The sequence below is a fragment of the Equus caballus genome, chromosome 18, assembly GCF_041296265.1.
Source record: "Equus caballus isolate H_3958 breed thoroughbred chromosome 18, TB-T2T, whole genome shotgun sequence".
In the NCBI taxonomy this organism is placed as follows: Eukaryota; Metazoa; Chordata; class Mammalia; order Perissodactyla; family Equidae; genus Equus; species Equus caballus.
The window spans coordinates 76866410-76889235 of NC_091701.1; the positions used below are offsets into that span (position 1 = coordinate 76866410).

The window sequence follows — 22826 nt, forward strand, 5'->3', positions numbered from 1 at the left end:
ATGGCATGCTATCATTTTCATTTGTTTCCAGGTATTTTTTATTTCTTCTTTAATTTCTTCAATGATCCATTGCTTGTTCAGTAGTGTGTTGTTTAGTCTCCACATCTTTGTGCCTTTCTCAGCATTTTTCTTGTAATTAATTTCTAGTCTTATAGCACTACGATCGGAGAAGATGCTTGCTATTAATTCAATTTTTTTAAATTTGTAGAGGTTTGCCTTGTTTCCCAACATATGGTCTACCCTTGAGAATGTTCCATGTGCACTTGAGAAGAATGTGTATTCAGCTCTTTCAGGGTGGAGTGATCTATATACGTCTATTAAGTCCAATTGTTTTAGCTTTTCATTTACCTCCACTGTTTCCTTGTTGATTTTCTGTCTGGATGATCTGTCCATTGATATGAGTGGGGTGTTGAGGTCCCCTACTATTATTGTGTTGTTTTTAACATCTTCCTTTAGGTCTGTTAATAGTCGCTTTATGAATCTTGGTGCTCCTGTGTTGGGTGCATAGATATTTATAAGCGTTATTTCTTCTTGATGAAGTGTCCCTTTGATCATTATATATTGTCCCTCTGTGTCTCTCTTTACCTGTCTTATTTTGAAATCCACTTGGTCTGATATGAGAATTGCAACACCTGCCTTTTTTTCCTTGCTATTTGATTGAAGTATTGTCCTCCACCCCTTCACCCTGAGTCTGTGTTTGTCCTTGGGGCTGAGGTGTGTTTCCTGGAGGCAACAAATTGTTGGATCTTGTTCTTTAATCCATTTTGCCACTCTGTGTCTTTTTATTGGAGAGTTCAATCCGTTTACATTGAGAGTGATTATTGATGCATGTGGACTTAATGCTGTTAATCTGTCACTCATTATCTTGTTTTCCTGTGTTTCTTTTCCTGTGTGCTTTAAACTACCCATTTAATACTGCAATTTCTTATGCCGGGTTTCTTAGATTTTTCCTTATTTATGATTTGTGACTCTGTTCTGTACTTTATTTTAGTGTCTACCTTGAAGTTTGTATTTAGAATCTCGTGTATAATAGTCTATTCTCTGGTGGTCTCTTACTTACTTGACCAATACTGATTTAGACCCTTTGCTCTTCCCCTCCTAAATAATTATTTTCATTTTTTATTCCAACTCGTCTTATTAATTTGTAGTTAGAGTGCTAAGATCATCCTTGTTTTGGTAGTTTCCTTACCTTTACCCTAATGCTATAATTGAATATTTGCTATCCTGTTCTGGTTCTATCCATCGGTCTCCCTAGTCTGTGGATTGTATCCCCTTTCTCCCTTTTTTCTTTTTTCAGGTATGAGAGCCTTCTTGAGGATTTCTTGTAGTGGAGGGCTTTTGGTTACAAATTCCCTTAACTTTTGTTTGTCTGGAAAAGATTTAATTTCTCCCTCATATCTGAAGGAAATTCTTGCTGGATACAGTATTCTTGGCTGAAGATTTTTATCCTTTAAAGCTTTGAATATGTCACTCCATTCTCTCCTAGCTTGTAGGGTTTCTGTAGAGAAATCCGCTGACAGTCTGATAGGGGCTCCTTTATAGGTTATTCTCTTTTTTTTTCTTACTTTCCTGAGTATTTTTTCCTTATCTTTCCTTTTTGCCAATTTTACTACTATGTGCCTTGGGGTAGCTCTTTTTACATTGACAAATCTAGGAGATGTAAAACCCTCCTCTACACACATTTGTCCATCGATCCCTAGATTTGGGAAGTTCTCTTCAATAATTTCATTAAGCACACTTTCTGCTCCATTTTCCTTTTCCATATTTCTGGGAATTCCTATGATCCTTATGTTCTTACTCCTCATTGAATCCATTATCTCTCTGAGATTTTCCTCATTTTTTTAATTCTTAGTTCTCTTTCTTCCTCTGTCTGGAGCCATTCAGCCTGTCTATCTTCAATTATGTTAATTTGCTCTCCTATGGTGTCTACACGGGCATTCAGGGAATCTGTATTCTGTTTTATCTGCTCCATTGTGTTTTTCATCTCAAGTAATTCTGTTTGATTCTTCTTTATGATTTCAAACTCTTTTGTGAAGCAACTTCAGAACTCGGCTTGTTTCTCGATCTTTCTCTCTACCTCATTGAGTTTTTTGATTATAGCTGCTCTGAATTCATCATCACTTAGTTTACCTAATTCCAAGTCCTCAGGACTTAATTCTATGTTTTTATTGTTTTCCTTCTGGTCTGGGGCTTTTATAAATTGCTGGATGGTAGAGGAGCGTTTTTTTCTCATGGTGGTAGAATTCAGTTGCAGTTACAGCCTGTCGCCACTAGATGGGGGTCGAGAGCGGCCTTAGCTCTCCGCCTTAGGGCAAGATGGCTGCGCCCACTGGCTTTGTTGGGGGGAGGGGCTGTTACACACGCCGGTCTGGGTTCAGATCAGTTCTGTTCTCTGGTCTCCCAAGGCCCTTGGTTTATGGGGTCCCCGCGGACGGAAGCTTTCCCCCCATCAGCGGGTTTCCACTGAATCAGTGGCAGGAGTCCTGGATGATCCCCCAGTCGCGCAGCCCCTACCCCGCTCCTTCCCAACCCGTGCCGCAGCGATCGCAGACTCTAGGGGAGGGAGCGATGTTCTCTCCTACCGTTCCAGCGCCTCCAAGGCTGTAAGTAGGGTTTATGATCTCCGCCTTCTTGGTATTGTAGGTCTCTAACGAGCTGGCATTATGTTTATTCTCTGAAATTCAGTTCTTCCAATCTTTTGTTGTATTTTGGAGGGGAGAGAATCCCTGGTCAGCTCACCCCACCATTTTGCTCTGCTCCTCTCAACAATGAAGTTTTAAAAAATAATGCAATTTTAATTAACAAAATATTCCTCTCCTCTTAATAATAATGTACCTAAAATATTTACATCAAATATGACGGGGCATGCTTGGAATTTATTAAAGTAAGAGACTTAAGTTTTACCTTGTACTTTTGGTGGTCTATGTCAAGGAAGAACAAGGTTAGCTTAGTGGTTAATGTCATTTGCTCTGCAAGATTACCAAGTAAAATATATTGTCCCCATCTTGCACCATGCCTACAGATTTTATTTATAAAAACGATTGACCCTGGGTCTTCATGGTATAGATTGTTTGGGGGGCCTTACATCATTGCCTTCCCCATTGCTTGGGGTCCACAAGGTGAAAGTGAGGCTGTCACATTAGCCCATTCTTCCCTGGGGTGGCCCATCTTGCCTCTGCCAGCACTAGGCTTTTTGCCTTCTTCCCTCAGCCTTGGAAGGGAAGGAGAGGACAACCCAAGGAGAATTGCCTATCAGTTAGCTTACATGAAGGGTTCCAGGCAAGGGAGGTGTTAATGTCGAGAAAGCTCCTCTAGCTGAAGTGGAATGAGCGGAGGAGATGTGAGTGAGTGTGAGTGTGTACTTGGTTTGGGGCCAGTGAAACAAAGATGAGGAAGGTGAAGTTGGTAACAGACAAAGGAGCAGAAAAGGAAAACATGAACACTGAGAAAACATTCAGGAGAGATTTCCTAGTTCTCTCTCAAAGCAATCTTAATCAAAATCCCACTCCTCTCCTTTTAAAGAGAAACTGACAAGCTGATTCTGAAATCCCTACGAAAATGCAAGGAGCCAAGAATAGCCAATGCAATGTCAAAAACAACAAATAGTGGAGGACTTATACTCCAAGACATTAAGACCTGTTATAAAGCCATAATAATTAAAACTGTACAAGTACAGTAATTAAAACTTACAAAGAAAAATAAAGCCTAGAAACAATCACACACAAATACGATTACCTGATTTGTGACAAAGGCAAACTGCAGTGCAGTGGGAAAAAGACAGTCTTTTAAATAAAAGATACTGGGTCAACTGGATATCCCTGTGAAAAATAATATATCATGATCTCTAACCTTACACAATTCACAAAAGTAAATTCCAAATAGAACGCAGATCTAAATGGGAAAGGAAGAAAAAAAAAAATAACAAAATATCTTTGTGTCCTTGACGCAAGCAAACATTTTTAAAGAAACACAAGAAGCAGTAACCATAACAAAAAAAGATAGATAAATTGGACTGTATTAAATATGTCATGAAAAGACAGATTAAGGGTCCTGCCCAGTGGTGCAGCAGTTAAGTTCACATGTTCCGCTTCGGTGGCCTGGGGTTTGCCTGTTCGAATCCCACATGTGGACATATGCACTGCTTGTCAAGCCATGCTGTGATAGGAGTCCCGCATATAAAGTAGAGAAAGATGAGCACGGATGTTAACTCAGGGCCAGTCTTCCTCAGTAAAAAGAGGAGGATTGGCGGTGGATGTTAGCTCAGGGCTAACCGTCCTCAAAAAAAAAAGACAATAACAGAGTGAAAAGGCAAGTCAAAGACTAAAAGAAAATATCAGCAATACATATGCCCAATACCTAGGGAGAGATCTTGAGGTGGGGGTTGGAGCAGGAAAGCTGTGGGGTCCTGACACAAAAGGGTAGCCTAAGATTGAGACTGGACCAAGACAACATTCTTACCCACAATCATGAGCCTCATACTGGGGAAGGAAAAAAAGTATGAAAAGAGAAGGGCCTTCTACTTCTGGACAAGACAGAGTGAGAGAAAATGAATTTCGTCTCTTGATTGAAATCATCAAAAAGTGGAAAAAAATTATGAAACACAGGTTTTCGAGATATCGGACACAGATAACAAAGAAGACTGAAGTTGCGCAACTTCCTTGAGGGCTTCCAGGCTGCAGTGAAGAAGGGAAAAGCAGGTAGAACCTGGCCAACTCCCCAAGACACGGAGGTACAGCTGTGCGTCCAGGTAGTGTTGGTCTGCCGCAGGACAGAGTAATGGAAAGGAGTAATACAGGGAAAGAACTTTGAAGATCTGTATAGGGTTCCCCTCTAACAGCCAGACAATAACTGATTAGCACATATGTGTGTGAGGAAACTACCAGAAGACAGGGAAAGAAACCCCAAAAGAATCAGAAGTTACAGTGTCTGGAATTCAGAGAGGGCCACAAATAGTGCCTATTCTCACCAACCAGATTGAGAATTGGGTAAAGTAGAGAAGAGTCCTTTCTAAGCAATGGGGAATAATCTGCCCTATAGTGAACACAGCTCCAGTACTGCCTAATAAATCCAGTAATCAAAACCTGAAAGGATCACACTGTTTTCCAATAAGTTAACTGCATCCCAGCACAGAGCTCAAAAATATTTATAGCAATTCAAAAATATCCAGAACACCCTAAGGTAAAACTCAAAATATCAAGATAAAAAAATTTACCAGGAATGCAAAGAATCAGGGAAAAAAGATACATGAAAAAACAAGATAATGAAAAGAAAAATCGATTAATCAAAACTGACCCCAAATTAATAGAGATGTTAGAATTAGCAGACAAGGACTTTAAAACAGTAATTCTAACTATAATATTCAAAACATTAAGTAGAGTCATAGAAGATGTTAAAAACAAAAAGCCAAAATCGAACTTTCAGAAATAACAATTATAATGTATGAGGTAAAAAACACACTGGATGGGAATAATGGCACATTAGACATTGCGGACAAAAAAGATTAGCGAACTTGAAAACAGCAACAGAAACTAGTCAAAATGAAACACAGTGAAAAAAATTAAAACAAACAGCATCAGTGAGCTGTGGGACAACTTTGAGGAGCCTAATATGTGTATAATTGGATTCCCCAAAGTAGGGGGTAAAGAGAAGGAGACAAAAAAATGTCCAAATTGGATGAAAACTATTAACCTACAGTTCTAAGAAGTTCAATGAACCCCAAGCACAAGAACCATGAAGAAAACTACATCAAGTAGTTTTAATTAAATTGCTCAAAATCAGTGATAAAGAGAACATCTTAAAAACAGCTGGCCGGGGGCAGGGGGGAACACATTGTGTACAAAGGCACAAAGAAAAGGATAAAATGATGCCAGAGAGAAGACAATGAAGCAGCATCTTTAAAGTACTAAAAGAAAAAATCTGTCAACGTACAATTCTATAAAGCAAAAATGTCTCACAAATAAAGTCAAAACAAAGACTTTCTCAGACATACAAAAGCTGCCTTGCACTACCAGAAGTGTTACACAAATCCTTTTGAGGGGAAGGAAAAGGATATCAGATAGAAATATGGATTTATGCTAAGGATTGAAGAGAATCAGAAATGGTAATTACAAAGATAAATATGTGATTTTTTCCTCACTTTTTATTACTGTTATTTTCTACAGATATTAAGAGAACATAAGAGAACCTTATGAACACTTTATGTTAATATATTCGAGAGCTTAGTTCACATGGACAAATTTCTTAAAAGGAACGTATCACCAAACCTCACTCAAGAAGAAAGAGATAATGCTAACAGTACTGTATCTATTTTAAAAATGGAATTTGTAGTTAAAAAACCTTCCCACAAAAAAAAGTGTGAAGAGACCCTTTCTGTGTCATAAGTGGACAAGAATGGCTGAAAGTTGAGGGTAAAGCATGAATGCTGAGGAAAACCCTCTGAGAACTAAATCCTTACCCTAACACAAAGCAATAGCAATCTACCATAACAAAAATCTGAAGTCTGAAGTGCACTGAAGGTAATGACAGTCGCAACAAACCCAAACCCAGTTCAACTCCTGATTAGCTTGGACTAACCCACACACACTAATGGCCAGACAGAGTGTGCTCATTTTCAGGCATAAATACAATATACACCTCAGTCTCTACTGTTCTACACACAATATATGTCACGCAATTAAGAATTTCAAGACACAATAACAACCACCTCCAGTCAAGAGATAAAGCAATCAAGACTAGACTAAGAAATAACCCAGTGTTAGAAATGCCAGAGACTTCAGAATAACTATGATAAATTAAGGGTCTAGTGAAAAAGTTAGATAACACACATGAATAGAAGGGAAATTACAACAGAGAGATGAAAACTACAAGAAAGAATCAAAGGAAATGCTGGAAATAAAAACAAAACAACTCCTTCTCTAGGTTCATCAATGGACTCCAACACAGTTTCAGGAAAGAACTGATTTTAAACTTAAAGATAAGTCAAAGGAAATTATCAAATCTGAAACACAAAGAGAAATAAAATAGTGGAAAAAAATTTACAGATCATCCAAGACCTGTGGGACAATATCAAATTGTCTAACATAGTTTTATCTGAAATCCCAGAAAGAAAAGAGAGAACATAGGATACAAGAAACACAAAGGCAAAATGGCTGGGAATTTTCTAAAAACAATGAAAGATATCAAACCACAGATCCGTGAAGCTCAGAGAACTCCAAGCAGGATAAATACTCTCCCATCAAAACAAAACACCACCTAGATACGTTATAATGAAACATCTAAAAACTAAAGATAATGAAATGTGAGAGACTCAATGCAGTATTTGCAAAGGAGATAGTCCTTTAGGGAAAATACAGAAGTGTCAGAAGTTACTGGAGAACAGGAGATGATTTTTTGGAAAAGGTTACTGAAATGCCATGAATCCCATCTTGCCCCAAGGAGCAAATATAAGTGGTATTACCTCCTAACCCCGTGTCTTTTTTTTTTTTTTTTTTTTGCTGGGAAGCACTCACCCTGAGCTAACATGTGTTGCCAATCTTCCTCTCTTTTTTCGTTTTCCTCCTCAAAGTCCCAGTGCACAGTTATATAAATTAGTTGTAAGTCCTTCTAATTCTTCTGTGTGAGCCACCACCAGAGTATGGCAACTGACAAATGAGTGGTGTGGTTCCACACCCAGGGACTGAACCCAGGCCACTGAAGCAGTGAGAGCACCAAACTTTAACCACTAGGCCATCAGGGCTGGCTCTGACCCCATTAGTAAGAAGGTACTTCAGGGATATTACTCAGAGATCTTGACACATGTCACCAGCAGCTTGAAGGATACATTAGAGTGGTGTGCCTCACATCAAAGAAATCTAAAGGGCAAGAGACTGGCTAGCACTTACTCCATGTCAGAGTAAAAAGAGCTTACTGATATGTTGAAATGAGCATTTCCAGTGTGCATGATTGAAGACTGCACAAATGTTTACCATGGATCAGATAGGGGCCACATGGAAGAGAGAGAGAACATTGTCAAGAGGGGCTGATCACAGAAAAAAGCAGATTTGAGCTGGCAAAAGAAAGAATCAGTGAACGTGAGATAGGCCAATTGAGATTATCCAGTCTGAAGAACAAAACAAAAAAGAATGGAGAAAAATGAACAGAGCCTCAAAGACCTTGTGGGATACCATCAATCATACCAACACAAACATAATGGGGCTCCCAGAAGGAGAGGAAAGAGAGAAAGGGACAGAAATAATATTTGAGTAAATAATCGCCAAAAACTTACCAAATTTGATGATAAACAATCTACACATCCAAGAAGCTAAAAAACTCTAGTATGGATAGACTCAAAGAGATCCACACCTAGACACATAATGATCAAACTGCTGAAAGTCATTTAAGTATGTGCTGTATAGTTTGAATGTCTGGCTGGTTTAGGATTTTTTTCAATTAAATCTTATTGGATGGTTCCAAGAAACAATTTCAGATTTCATGGAAGGAGGTATGTTTTTTCTGAGGTTCATGATATGAGACCCAGTCTCAAGAATGAGAAGCATAAGTACAGAGAACATAGTGGAGAAAGAATATGAAAACTGAAGCTGATGACTTTATATTGACTCAGTTATTTAGGTAGAGCATAATAATCAAGGCAAAGTACAAGTAACTAATCTTTTTGTTTACCTCACATCTCTTTCCCAGTTCCCTTACTTTTCCACTCCCAGAAAAGAGCAAGTAATTTATTCCCAAGGAGGAAGAATAAAACATTAAATCCTTCTGAGAAATAGTCTGGTGTAATGTCATCACATAGGAATTTTCTCTATGAACATGTTCTTCTACTGATTACACAACTAGAGTAGCTTGTGAATATGTTCCTTTTTAATTGTCAGATAAAATCTTAAGCGTATGCATAAACAGAGAATACAGTAAAAATGAACCCTCATGCACCCATCATTGAGCTTCAATAATTATGAATTCACGGCCAATCCTTTTTCACTATACTCCCCCAGTCCCTCCCCCCCCAATTATTTTGAAGCAAATTCTGGATACCATTTTAACTGTAAATATTTTAGTACATATTGATAAAAGATAAGGAGCTTTTTTCCAACATAACCACAATATCGTCACATTTACAGAAATTTAACAATTCCTTAATATACTCAAATATCCAGTCAAGGTTCAAATTTATAATCGTGTCATCTTTTATTTTTATTTTTTTTAAAGATTTAATTTTTTTCCTTTTTCTCCCCAAACCACCCCCAGTACATAGTTCTGCATTTCTAGTTGTGGGTCCTTCTAGTTGTGGCATGTGGGATGCTGCCTCAGTGTGGCCCGACGAGTGGTGCTATGTCCACGCCCAGGATTCGAATTGGCAAAACCCTGGGCCGCCGAAGCAGAGTGCACAAACTTAACCACTTGGCCAGGGGCCAGCCCCTCGTGTCATCTTTTAAAAACACTGAATCAGGATCCAAATGAGGTTTACATATCAGGATTGGATGATATGTCTCTTAAATCTCTTTTAATCTATAGATGTGTGTGTTTGTTTTGTTGTAATTTATTCGCTGAAGAAACAGAGTTACTTACGTCAGCCTGAAACAAATTCTGCTTATTGAAGAAATAGTTATTTACCATTTCCCCGTGTCTGGATTGGATTTTGCTAATTGCATCCTAATGGTGATTTAATATATTCCTGTGTCCCTAGTAGTTCTTGCAAAATTGTGGTTGGACACAGCGGTTTGACCAGATCAGGCTCATTTTAGGGGAGGAAGACCATTGGTGTTGTGTTCTTCAGTCAGAAGGCTCATGTCTTGTAACTTTTTGTGATCTTAGCAGCTGCTGGTATCAATGCTGACGGATCTTTAGGGATTACAAAATGGTTATAATCTCATTATCTAACTCTATCATTCCTTCTTCATATAATTAGTTGTAATACTTCTATAAAGAGAAACTTCTCTTTATCTAGTATTTGATTACTCAGCAGTAGCATTTTTATAGGAAAAGGCGATAAATGTATAGTTTCTGGATAAATGCATAGTTTCTTCCCCTTTATTTACAAGTTTTCAAAATGAGTTAGTTAACTAGCATTCTTTACTGATAACTGATTAGTTTTGCTCTAAGTATCATTATAAACTCATGAGCTAAACACACTTGATATATTTCAACCCACCACAATTATTATTCTTAGTAATACTCAAATAGTCCTATCTTTGCAGCCGGCCCCATGGCCAAGTGGTTAAGTTTGTGCGCTCCGCTGCGGCAGCCCAGTGTTTCACCGGTTCAACTCCTGGGCGTGGACATGGCACCACTCAAGCCATGCTGAGGCGGCATCCCACATGCCACAACTACAAGGACCCACAACTAAGAATATACAACTATGTACCCGGAGGCTTTGGGGAGAAAAAGGAAAAAATAAAATCTTAAAAAAAAAGTCCTACATTTGCCCAGCGGTAGCTTTTTCATGCTTGGCTCCTTTGCAGGAAAGAGTTAACTCAGTAAGCCTGGGTGTTCAAACCTTGCAGATTCCTAACAAGGGCCTGTTTTCCCGGCCACTGGCTAGTGTATCAGTTTCCCAGGACTGCCATAACAAAGTAGCACAAAGTGCATGGCTTAAAACAACAGAAATTTATCATCTCACAGTTCAGGTGGAGGCTAGAATTCTGAAACCAAGAGGTCAGCAGGGCCATACTTTCTCTGAAACCTGGGGAGAATCCTTCCTTGCCTTCTCTAGTCTGGAGTTGCCAACAATCCTTGACTTGTAGATGCATCACTCCAATCTCTGCCTCTGTTGTCACAGGGCTATCTTCTTACTGTGTCTCTTCTTCTCTTCTTATGAGAACACCAGCCATAATGGAGTAAAGACTCCAGTATGACTTCATCTTAACTAATTACAATTGCAATCACCCTATTTCCAAGTAAGATCACATTCTGAAATACTGGGGGTTAGGACTGCAACATAACTTTTTGGGGGACACAATTCAACCCCTAACAGGTGGCTCCTGGGAACTGAACTCCTGAAATGTTTTGGTAAAAGTGTTTTGTATGCTTGGGGCCTTGAATCACATGTAGCAGTTTGTCTAGTTAGTTTGTGCAAACAGTGGGATTACGGTAAACATCTGCTTTCCTTTTAGAGGTCTAAACCTTCAGCAACTGTGGCCTGCATGACTCACTCCCAGTAAAAACCTGGACATCCAGGCTCAAGTGATCTTCCCTATAGACAACATTTTACACATGTTGTCATAACTCTTTACTGGAGGGATTACGTGCATCCTGTTCAACTCCCTGGGAGAGGACTTTTGCAAGTTTATACCCGGTTTCCTTCAGACTGCATCCCATATGCCTTTTGCTTTGCTGATTTGTATCACTTCATTATAACAAACTATAACTGCGACTATAATGACTTATGAGTCATTCCAACAAATCATGAAATCTGGGGGTGGTCTGGGGCACACCCAACACAGCTCCTAAGTTCGTCTGACATAAACCTTGTAAATGATGATAGCCTCCCAGCTGCCTACTAGAACAAGAAGTCCAGGTTCCTCTTGTACATTTCCTGCCCTACACCCAAGATCAAATATTTCTCCAAGGAACCCTGGTTCCTTTCAGTGGGAAATAATATTTGGAGAATGTATTCTGGATGCTAAAGAATGGGCATGCTTTAAATACAACATATTCCAGAAAAACATGCTGAATTTTAGAATCTATCGTTCAAGTACCAAATAAATGTTTAAACTAGTTAGTATTCAAAGAGTCAAGGAAGGCAGTAGCGTCTCGGTTTGGTGGCATTTTAACCTCTAAAAAATTTCTCTTCCTTACCTCGTTAATGACAGAGTTCAGGAAAAGCTCTTCCTGAAGGCAAAAAATATTTGAGTTGATCATTTTTTTTTTTAAAGATTGGCACCTGAGCTAACAACTGTTGCCAATCTTTTTATTTTTCCTGATTTTTCTCCCCAAATCCCCCCAGCACATAGTTGTATATTTTAGTTGTGGGTCCTTCTAGTTGTGGCATGTGGGATGCTGCCTCAACGTGGCCTGACGAGCGGTGCCATGTCCATGCCCAGGATCTGAACCAGCGAAATCCTGAGCCACCAAAGCGCAGCACGTGAACTTAACCACTCGGCCACGGGGCCAGCCCCAAGTTAATCATTTTTAACTATAATGCAGAACTGCAACCAATAAAAAGAGAAAGCAGGAAACTAGACAGAGGGACATGGAGCAGGGGCAGGAATCTAAGTGCCTAAATATCTCTTCCTTTTCCCTTATTGTGACCATTTTTACTTTTTTAATAGCACTAGAAAAGTTCTGAAGTATTGTTTCTAATTTTAAATACAATTAAATGTACATAAAGGAGCTTATCTTTAAAATTTAGATTTACAAATTAAAAAAATAGCTAGCCAAATCTGTCAATCTTTTTTTCTTTACAGTATTGTGCTTTTTGGTTTTTAATGAACATCTTTCCAATGCTGAGGTTATAAACATACTCACCTGTATGTTCTTTCTCCTTAAAGATTTTGTATTATTATAGGTATTATTTTATTAGCTAATACTTGTACAGCATTTATTAAATACCAGGCACTTTTTAAGCATTTTACGCAAGTCATCCAATATTTACAACAATACAATACAATTTACAATACAATACAATACAATATTACAACAATAAGGTAGGTACTATTATCATCCCCATTTTATAGATGAAGAAACAAACAGGGACTAATAGGTTAAGTCATTTGCTCAAGGGCACTTGGCTAGTAAGTGGTGAAGCCAGATCTCTGTCAACCTAGACTACAAGAACTTTGAACAACTCCCCAACCCACAGGGTATTACACACGTTCGTTATACTGAGAACATCGTGCTTATTTTACCTGGTCAGTACGATACCTTAGAAAGATACATGCATGCCAGAGGGTGGAGGAATCACACAAAAACTTAGAAGCCTGCCACCTTAATGAAGTCTCTAGAGGGTCTAGCAGTCTGGAGTATGCCAAGACATTCTCCTCAAAATGAAGGACAAACTGCCATTGCTCAGCCTGCCACCACCACTTAGAAAGAAACATGGTGCTTGATGGGTCTCTTTAAACTCTGGAAATAACATAAACCATATTTCAGAGTGCTGCTCTTCCCCATTTCCTGAATAACCCATAAAGCTGCCAGTTTTAAATGGGGCCCAAGACATGAGTAGGCAGTGTAGCACATCAGTGCAGTAGTGGAAGATACTCTGCCATTTGGGCCTTAAGGTCCAGCGAACTCAGTGGTGTGCCAAGTGTCTGTGGTAGATGATAAAGTAGCTGCAAAAAGCTACCAGCAGGCCCTAAAAGGAGAATCACAACACAGACCACGAAGCATAGAGCCCAAGCTGGAGGATTTCTCAGCCTCGGCATTACTGGCATTCTGGTCACTCCTGACATTGTGAGGGGACTGTCCTGGGCATGGGAGGATGATTAGCAGAATCCCTGGCCTCTGCCCACTAGATGCCAGGAGGACTTCCCCAAATTGTGACAAACATAATGTCTTCAAACATTGCCAAATATCCCTGGGGAGCGAAATTGCCCCTGACTGAAAAGCACTGCTCTAGAATAAAGCCATGCCCTCTTCTGCAGATGATTCTAGTTCTGAGAAAGAGCTCCTTGCTTGGCCTCTGGGCTCTGGTAGAGACTGACTATGTGGCACCAAAATGAACATATGACGTAATCTACTCTTAAGAACTGGGTGTTCTGACCCACCAAGCCATAAAGATGAAGGTGCTAGCAGCATTCTTTCATTAAGTGGAAGTGATACGGTGTGTCAGACATCAGCTTTGCCTCTCCTTCAGGGCACACGAGAAGATTATACTTCTCTGCCTTCTTTAAGTCAGATGTGACCTCATGACTTGCTGTGACCAATAAGCAGAAATGATTCCTGCAGAAGTATTTAATTGCCAGTACGCACTCTCCAGCCTGTTCTTCTCTTGCCACTACGCTAACAGAAGCAGAGGTAAATACAGAAATGCAGTGCTGACCCGCCATATGGAGAACAGTTGCCCTGGAGTAACTCAGACTTGCAGCAGATTTTACAGGACAATAAAAAAATCTTTTTGTTAAATTTTAAGCCATTATTTGAAGATTGGTTATCACCACTACATAAGTAGCTAATCTTGACTACAGTGGTTATATATATGATGAGGTTAAAGGAGGCCCTAAAAGCACAAATAAGCCTTAAAAACAAATGGCTCAGACACTTACAGCATGTACTTCTACTGAATGTCAACTCTCCTTTAATCTATGGCCTTGCAGAGTTCCCTACGACCAAAGAAAGAAGAAAGAAAAATTCAGGCCAGGTTTACACATGGTTCCATATGATATGCTGGCATTACCCCTACATAGAAGTGGCCCTCCAGGAGAGAAGAAAAGGGAAATCCTCCCAGTAGGCAGATTTTCAAGCAGTTGTACCAGTCGTTCACCAAGCATAAAAAGAGAGATGACCAGAGGTACAGATCTACGGTTTGGCTAGACAGGCTCTGTCACCAGTACTTGCTCAGGATGCTCATGAACAAAATGGCCCTGTCAGTAGGAATAATAATTATACCCTGGTCTCTACACAGACTTCCCCTCATCAATACTAATCTACAATTCCATTATATGCCAGGCTGTCTCACACCTCCACGCATTTTCTTAAGCTACTCTCCTCCCTGGAATGCCTCTCCTCTACCCTCTAGCCCAGCCACCCTACTCTTCTTTCAAGACTCAGACCAACCAGCCCCCTCATCTATAAAGCCTTTTCTTAGTGTACTACTCTGTATTCATTCAAGGGATCCCCGTCACTCACAAGTTCTCAATGTAGAGTCCACAGACCCCCAGGGATTTGTAGATAAAATTTATAAACTTTGTTGGGAAGAAAATTATACTATTTTTACTAATCTCTAACTAAAATTTATAATTTCATTTGATTATGAACGTAGGCAAAACAACAAAACAAAAAACCACAGTATTTTCTGTCACTTGGTCACGGAGAGATATCACAGGTATTTTCATATCAAATTACAGTTGTTGCAGACATCAAAATATCACTTATGCTCATCACTACTTCATGCCACGTTTCTCTGGTTAAAGAGCTTCTGCCCCATCCTGGATAAGAATGTTGTTTCCAACAACAGTCTCTCTTCTAAAAGGTACACAAAACATTGAGAGTGATTCTTTTAGGACCTCTTTCTCTTGGCTTTAGGGAAGGGAAACAGCCCTCACTCCTTACCTTTAGGAAGCAGAGAACAGCTGACTTCTTTCCATTGACAATGCTCTTCCAAAAGGGTCACCTCTCCCTCTCCATCTTAAGCCTCTTATAAATTGATGGGGTTGGCAGAATCAAAGTGATAACTAGTCCCAACAGCCCACAGCACTTAATACCTTCTGTTCTCAGAAACCTATGTACAGGTTTATTAGTCCTATTTTTTTTTTTTTAAAGATTGGCACCTGAGTTAACACCTGTTGCCAATGTCTTTTTTTTTTCTTCTTCTCCCCAAATCCCCCCAGTACATAGTTGTATATTCTAATTCTGAGTGCCTCTGGTTGTGGTATGTGGGACACTGCCTCAGCATGGCCTGATGAGCAGTGCCATGTCCGTGCCCAGGATCAGAACCGGCAAAACCCTGAGCCACCGAAGTGGAGCACACTAACTTAATTACTCGGCTACAGGGCCGGCACCTATTAGTCCTATTATGAAACCATCACTTCTCTAGGGCAGGGAGTATGTCTCAGTTGTGTTTGTATTTCCACTTCCTAACAGGGCCTGGCACATAGTTAGCACTTAATTCGTGTCTGCTGAATTAAGTGCTTCACAGCAACAAGTGGGCAGTCAGCACAGAAGACAGGTGTGTGAAAGACTACCAGTGCCTATCCAATATAGATCCTTACCTCCACCCTCACTGAACTAGTCTATGTTTAGCTAAAAGCCATTTCTGAATCTTACTTATAGCTAAGTGTGGCCGAATGACTAAGTTCTGGACAATGAGATGAGAGGAAAAAATGTGTAGGGAATTCTAGAAAAGAGTCTTAAAGATGAGTGGTGTGCCCCTTTTGTCCTCTGCCTTTCTTCTTCCTTCCTTCTGTCTAGAACATTGATGTGATGGCTGGATTTCCAGGAACCATTCTGTGATCTTGAGAATGGAATCCACATCCTAAGGATGGCAAAGGAAGAAGACAAGGACAAGACAAGACAACTCTACGGAGTTGCCATATCAGTGCTAGACTGCCTATTTCTGAATTTTTTTTCACAAGACAAAAAAATGAACTACTGTCTTGTTTAAGCCATGGTTATCTCTTATCTCTGTTTCTAGCAGCCAAACACAATTCCTAACTGATAAAGTAGGAAAGAGAAGCCAGCAACAAATCTATGGTCCAGCAAGACCATATGAAAATAAGAGGTTAGGAAAAATGAACATTTTAATGGAAGATGTTAAAACAGGTGTTTAAAATCTGTTCAAATAAATAAACCAGTGACTTTTTCAACCTTCTTGCTTCCTTCAGGTTTTCAGCAAACAGTGCTATAGCACAACAATCAGATAAGGCTGCTTCTCCCACATATTATGTACACTGTTCTACTTCATAAAGATTTTGAACCTGTCCTTCCTGGCTTGCCATTTAATGTCTTTTGTACATGTATTTTTATTTCTACTTTTTAAGTCTCAGCAAAGCTTTGCACAAATTCTTAGAGTGACTGTGTCATTTTTTTGGACTGTTATTCATCCTTACATTAAGAAAACGAAAAATAATCTGATCTCTCTATGGACTACTATTAGAGACTGAATTTTTGTGTCTCTCCAAAAATCATATACTGAAATACTAACCCCTAATGTGATGGGCCTCTGGGAAGTAATTAGGTCATGAGAGTGGAGCTCTCATGAATGCAATTAGTGCCCTTATAAAAGAGACCCCAGAGAGCTCTCTCATCCCCTTTGCCATATGATGCTATAGTGAGAAGACAGCCGTCTCTGAAGCAGGAAGTGGGCCCTCAGCAGACACAGAGTTTGCTGGCACCTTGATCTTGGACTTCCCAATCGCCAGAACTGTGAGAAACAACTGCTTGCTGTTTAAACAACCCAGACACTGGTCCTTTGTTTTAGCAGCCCAATCTGACTGAAACAGAAGTCCTTTTCTATTTCTCCACTCCCTTGAATTTGGGCTAGCTTGCTGAGTTGTTCTGACCAACAGAATATGGTGGAAGGGTCATTAGATATCTAAGTTCCAAAGCCTAAACCTCAAGGAGGCCTTGCAGCTTCCACTTTCACCTTTTTAGAACACTATCCTGAGAATGCCATGCAAGGACGCCACACTAGCTTACTAGGGAATGAGAAGCCACACTGAGAATAACTGAAGCATTTTAACGGACAGCCAGCACCAACTGCAAACATGTGGATGAGGACATCCTGGACCTTCCAACTCAGTCAACTCTCCAGGTAGATTCAGCTGCATAAGAGAGTCAAGTGAAACCAACAGAGGAACTGCTCCGCCAACCTACAGAACCATAAAAAATAATAAATCTTTTTGTCCTAAGTCATTAAGTTTTGGGGTAGTGTTTGAGGCAGCAATACCAAACAAACAAACTTTAAAATAACAGTTTCTCGAATGTGAGAAAAATCACTTTAGATTTTCTGTTTTTATCTTTAATTCACCTATTACAGTATCTTGGAAGTCACGCTGACTCCAATGCTTCATTCCACTGTGATTAAAAAAAAGAAATTAATTTATTAAAATATAATGGGCAGCCATTAAAGGATTTTGTGTGAAGTGGGTAATACGTGATAGGCACTTTAGAAAGAGCACTCTGGTTGCACTGTAGAATGGACTGGAGGGCAAGGTGACTAATAAGAAGATTGTTGGAATGGTCCTGGTGAGAGGCCTGGTAAGAGGTTAGAGGCCCAAACCATCACCGCTGCTGCTGCTGCTGCTACTATTACATTATTTATATATTTATGATGCACCAAGTACTGTAATAATAACCTTATTTAATCCTTACAACAACTGTTTTAAAAATTTTTTTATTTTGGAATACTTATAGATTCACAGGAAATTCCCAAACTATGTGCCAGGAGGTCCTAAGTACCCTTTGCCCAGTTTTCCCCAATGGTAACATCTTGCTTAACTATAGTAAAATACCAAGACCAGGAAACTGACACTGGTATAGTCCACAGAGGTTATGCAGATATCACCAGTTTTACAAGCACTCACTTGTGTGTGTACTTCTATTACAATTTTATAACATACGTAGATTTGTGTAACTACTACCACAATCAAGATATAGAACTGCCCCCTTGTAGTCACCCACTACCCTCTCCCTGATCCCTAACACCTGGCAACCACTAATATGCTCTTCATCTCTATAATTTTGTTGTTTCAAGAATGTTATACACATGGAATCATACAGTATGTAACCTTTTGAGAGTGGCTTTTTTTCACCTGAGAGCCATCCAAGTTGTTGCATGTATCAATAGCTCATTCCTTTTTATTGCTGTATAGCAGTCCATGGTATAAATATGCCACAGCTTGGTTTTTTTTTTTTTGAGGAAGATTAGCCCTCAGCTAACTACTGCCAATCCTCCTCTTTTTTCTGAGGAAGGCTGGCCCTGAGCTAACATCTGTGCCCATCTTCCTCTGCTTTATATGTGGGATGCCTACCACAGCATGGCATGCCATGCGGTCCCATGTCTGCACCCAGGATCCGAACCAGTGAACCCCAGGCCACCAAGAAGCAGAACGTGCAAACTTAACCACCCACAGCTTGTTTAACTATTCACCTATTGAAGAACGTTTGGGTTCTTCCCAGTCTTGGGCTATTAGGAATAAAGCTGCTGTAAATATTCATGTACAGGTTCTTGTGTGAACATATGTTTCAATTTCTCTGGAATAAATGCCCATGAATGCAATTGCTAGGTTGTAAAATTCTGTTTTAAAGATAAAGAAACTGAGGCTATAAATGGTGGAGCTGGGATTCTAATCTAGATAGCCTGCCTCTAGGTCCTAACTCTTCATACTATTTCTAGTGGTTGTAGAAACTGACAGAAGAAATGAAATTAAAGAAGGTAGAGTCACAACCTAGCATTGCTCAGACAAGGGGTATATGAATAAAGTGTCAAAGAGAACACCAGCTTCCAGCTTCAGCACATCAGATACATGATAAAAGAAAATATGAATTCACTTTTAGACATATTGTATTTGAGGGATCTGCAGGTCATCCTCATCTAGCAGGCAATTAGATTTCTAGAATAAGAGCTAGAAATCAAGAAAAATTTCTGGATTAGAGAAATAGATTTGAGAATCATCACATTTAGACGTAACTGAATAAATAAGATCAGAGGGACAGAGTATGGAATGCGAAGAGATTTGACAACACAATCCTGAAGAACAGAAACATTCATTTCCTCTAGTTTTTTCCCATAAACAATAAACAGTATGTACTGTGACAGACTGCAAATTGATATTAACTTTACATCTTACAAGCACTTCATGTCTACTACACGAGTTTTACAATCATCTTATAAAGTAGAAAGGACAGGAGTATACTCTCCCCTTCTGACTCCCTTTTTCATTTAAAAAGAAAGATCTAAAAAAGGAATACATGCTGATTAAAAAGCCTCAATACTACTCTGTATGTACTATACTGATAGATACATGTCATTATACGTTTATCCAAACCCATATGATATACAACACCAAGACTGAACCCTAATGTAAACTATAGAGTTTGGGTGATACAGATGTGTCAACGTAAGTTCATCAAAAGTAACAAATACACGACTCTGTGGGAAATATTGATATGGGGGAGGCTATGCATGGGGGGGATAGATGATAAATCTCTGTATCTTCCACTCAATTTTGCTGTGAATCTAGAACTGCTCTAAAAATAAAGTCTAGACAAAGAGAAAAAAATGTAAGCCTCAATACAAAAGCATATGTAAAAAGCATAAGTTTCACTTCTCATTCAGCACCCAACTCCCTCCACCCATTTTTCAAAAAATATACAGGAAAATGAATTCAAAGAGATAAACTGACAAATCTTAGTAGCTAACAGAAGTCTACATTAATTAAGAATCAAGCACTATCAAGAGTCAAGGATTATGTCAATTATACCTCAATTTAAAAAAAGTCAAGGATCCATAATGACAAAGGTGATAGATAAATTTGATTCTAACATTTTCTGGAGTTCAGTGTTTTACAATAAAACAAAATTAACTATTTTGTAACCCATGCTTTGCCACTCAACAAAGGTGCCACTTACCATATGACTACCTTTTAGCAGTTATATTTCAAACCTAGAAATAACTATACTTTTATAAATAATCAAAGTCACACCTCTTAATATATTACATAATTGAGATTTTACTCCTTTCTCCAAAATTAAAGTCTAGTCCTTTACTTTTTCTGGTACTTGTCTCCATAGCAGACAGATAACCAAACAGAAAGTTTACACTTCATAAAGATGAACCATGCATTTCTAAATAGGACCCATGTCAAAGTCAACACAATCACAATTCCAAGTTTTAATATGTATTACTGAGTGAATGTTTACACAGACAAATGTACATCTTCATCGTATCACAGCAGTATCACAAAAAGACCTCTTATCAAGAAAACCTTCAATTCTTATTTTCCAATTCTAGAACTAGATAGCTTTCAGAGACATTAAGAGAACAAGATATGAGTAAATATCTGTGCAAAGCAGGTCTGAATCATGAAAGAAATTAGCCTGGTTTATGGAAAGCAGTTAAGTGCCAAGAAAAAAACTAATCCAAATCAAAACATTCAGCACAATTTTTATTTCTGGCAACTTCAGCTGCTGGCTAGAAAAATCTATCCCAGCTATGACATTAAATGATGAAAATTTATTGAGCTATAAAAATATTGGTGGAGTTGGCAGCCCCTTCCCTCAGGCTAAAACTACTGTTACTGGTTCATATCACAAATATGAGAGCCTTTCATTAGATCAATGATTCTAAGGTGGAAGCCAGTGGTGAACTATATCATCTAGGGGATTTTTTTTTTCTTCAAAATCTATCTACTTCCCTTCATATTCCCCCACTACAAAGATTCTGAAGGGAAGTGGAGATGATCTAATGGATATGTATGTGCCTCCGTTTTTAAAAAACTCCTAGATTATTCTGATACATATGTAACTCTCCACTTTCATGGAGAATTTCTGAATTAGGTCCAACTCTATTTTTTAACAGTGTATCAATAGCAGGCAAAAGGAACAGAGCGACAGAGTGACAAGAGCTCGGAGAAGGCTCTGCGGGTAAGTGGCTGTGAGCCACCTTCAGAGCTTTCTGTGCCAGCTCCCTCCAGAATCCATTAAACTACATCTCAGACAATGACAAATGTTCAGTTCATCATCCTGAGAAAAGCACGTAGTCTCAGATAAAAATGTAAAAAGAAGCTATTTTGGACATGAAAAAAACTAAGAAGCCACAGAAAAAGAAAGACAAAAATTCCTCTGTTCTTGCATTAAAAGAACAATAACAAAGTATTATTTTGTGCACCTGATAACTTGTTTGGAGACCTTCTGCCCATATTTTATCATTTTAGTTTTTCGTTATGTAGCACTGTTTTTTCTATTATAAAGCTCAGCCAAGCTGAAAATCTTAATGATTCTAGAACTTAATAAACTACTATAAGATGCCAAAACTGTGTATTAAAAATAATGAAACCAACCTAAACCCATATTGCATGTCAAGATAGCTTAAGAATCTTAAAAAACAAGCTTAAAAAGTCCATTTTAGAGCAATTATACTTCTTTACAGTCATTGTTTCAAATTCCTTATAAATAGCTCCAATACCTAAACGTATCAGACAAGAGGGTTTCTAATGATGTATAAATAATCAGCCAATTACGACTATATTCTAATTTGAACTACTGTTTCTTAAATCACTCGGTAATTTCCTACTCAATGTTTGACTTCATTGCATTCTACAATGACACCTACTGGCCATTCAATATCAGCCATTAGTTCTCTAAGACAGCTCTGGCAGGCTGGTTACATAATAAGAAGAAACACATAAAGACACACATAGAAACAGGCAGACAGACAGAAAGACAGACATACACACACACCACCCTGCATAAAAGCAGAGATTTGTTCACAGGTACTCACACTATAGAACTGCACATAAAATAGAAGCAGAAGTATTCTTTGTGACTGAGATAGTATCATTCTTGCACAAAGATAGAAAGAAAACAACACCAAGTACCAAAATTTTTATCTGCAGCGTTACTGTCTCAGTACTCTAAACATTTCAGAACCAACAAACAGTAATGATCCACCTCTCTTTACCAAATAATATTTAGAGAAAAAAAAGAATTTGTGATTTAGGTTCTGGGATATACTAATATAAACGATCATTAATAGAAAAAAAATCACATCTTAGAAAGTTTTTCTGACATGCAGTATTAAAATAAGCTCAGGAAAATCATACACTTGCTAATACTACATTAGTCCTTATCTTCTAAGCTAAAGACAACATTTCAATCAGCTTACGTTTCAGCAATTTATAACGCTTCTTTTAACTGTTTTCTAGTGGGCTATAACATCAAGTTTTTACTGTAGTTTGTCCTTCCATAACACATACTGAACAGAATTCCTATTTTAATTCTACATTTCACTGTGCAAACAATGAATTATAAAAATTCAGAAAAAAAATGTTGATTTACAATTAGTTATGTCTGTAAATACATTTTACCTCAGTCGGAGAGATTCAAAGAGCATACTTTTTAAACCTAAGAAATAACTCATAACTACTGTCTCAGACTTACAGAGCACATTACTTAAAAGATTACTTTTTTCCCCCCAATTCAGACCACCACGTTATTTCCACAGTTTCTAACATCCACAA

General features: G+C 38.6%; 1 protein-coding gene across 27 annotated transcripts in view; it reads right to left on the reverse strand.

Annotated features, from left to right (window-relative positions):
• HYCC2 (hyccin PI4KA lipid kinase complex subunit 2) overlaps positions 1 to 22826 on the reverse strand; it is an 88702-nt gene that overhangs the window by 64658 nt on the left and 1218 nt on the right. For 5 of the 27 annotated variants that reach the window (XM_070241484.1, XM_023622346.2, XM_070241501.1 and 2 more), the window contains exon 3: positions 14193 to 14249. The exons of the other annotated variants lie outside the window; for them this stretch is intronic. The gene's annotated coding sequence lies outside the window, so the exon portion shown is untranslated. The remainder of the gene's footprint in view (positions 1 to 14192; positions 14250 to 22826) is intronic. 27 annotated transcript variants of the gene reach the window in all.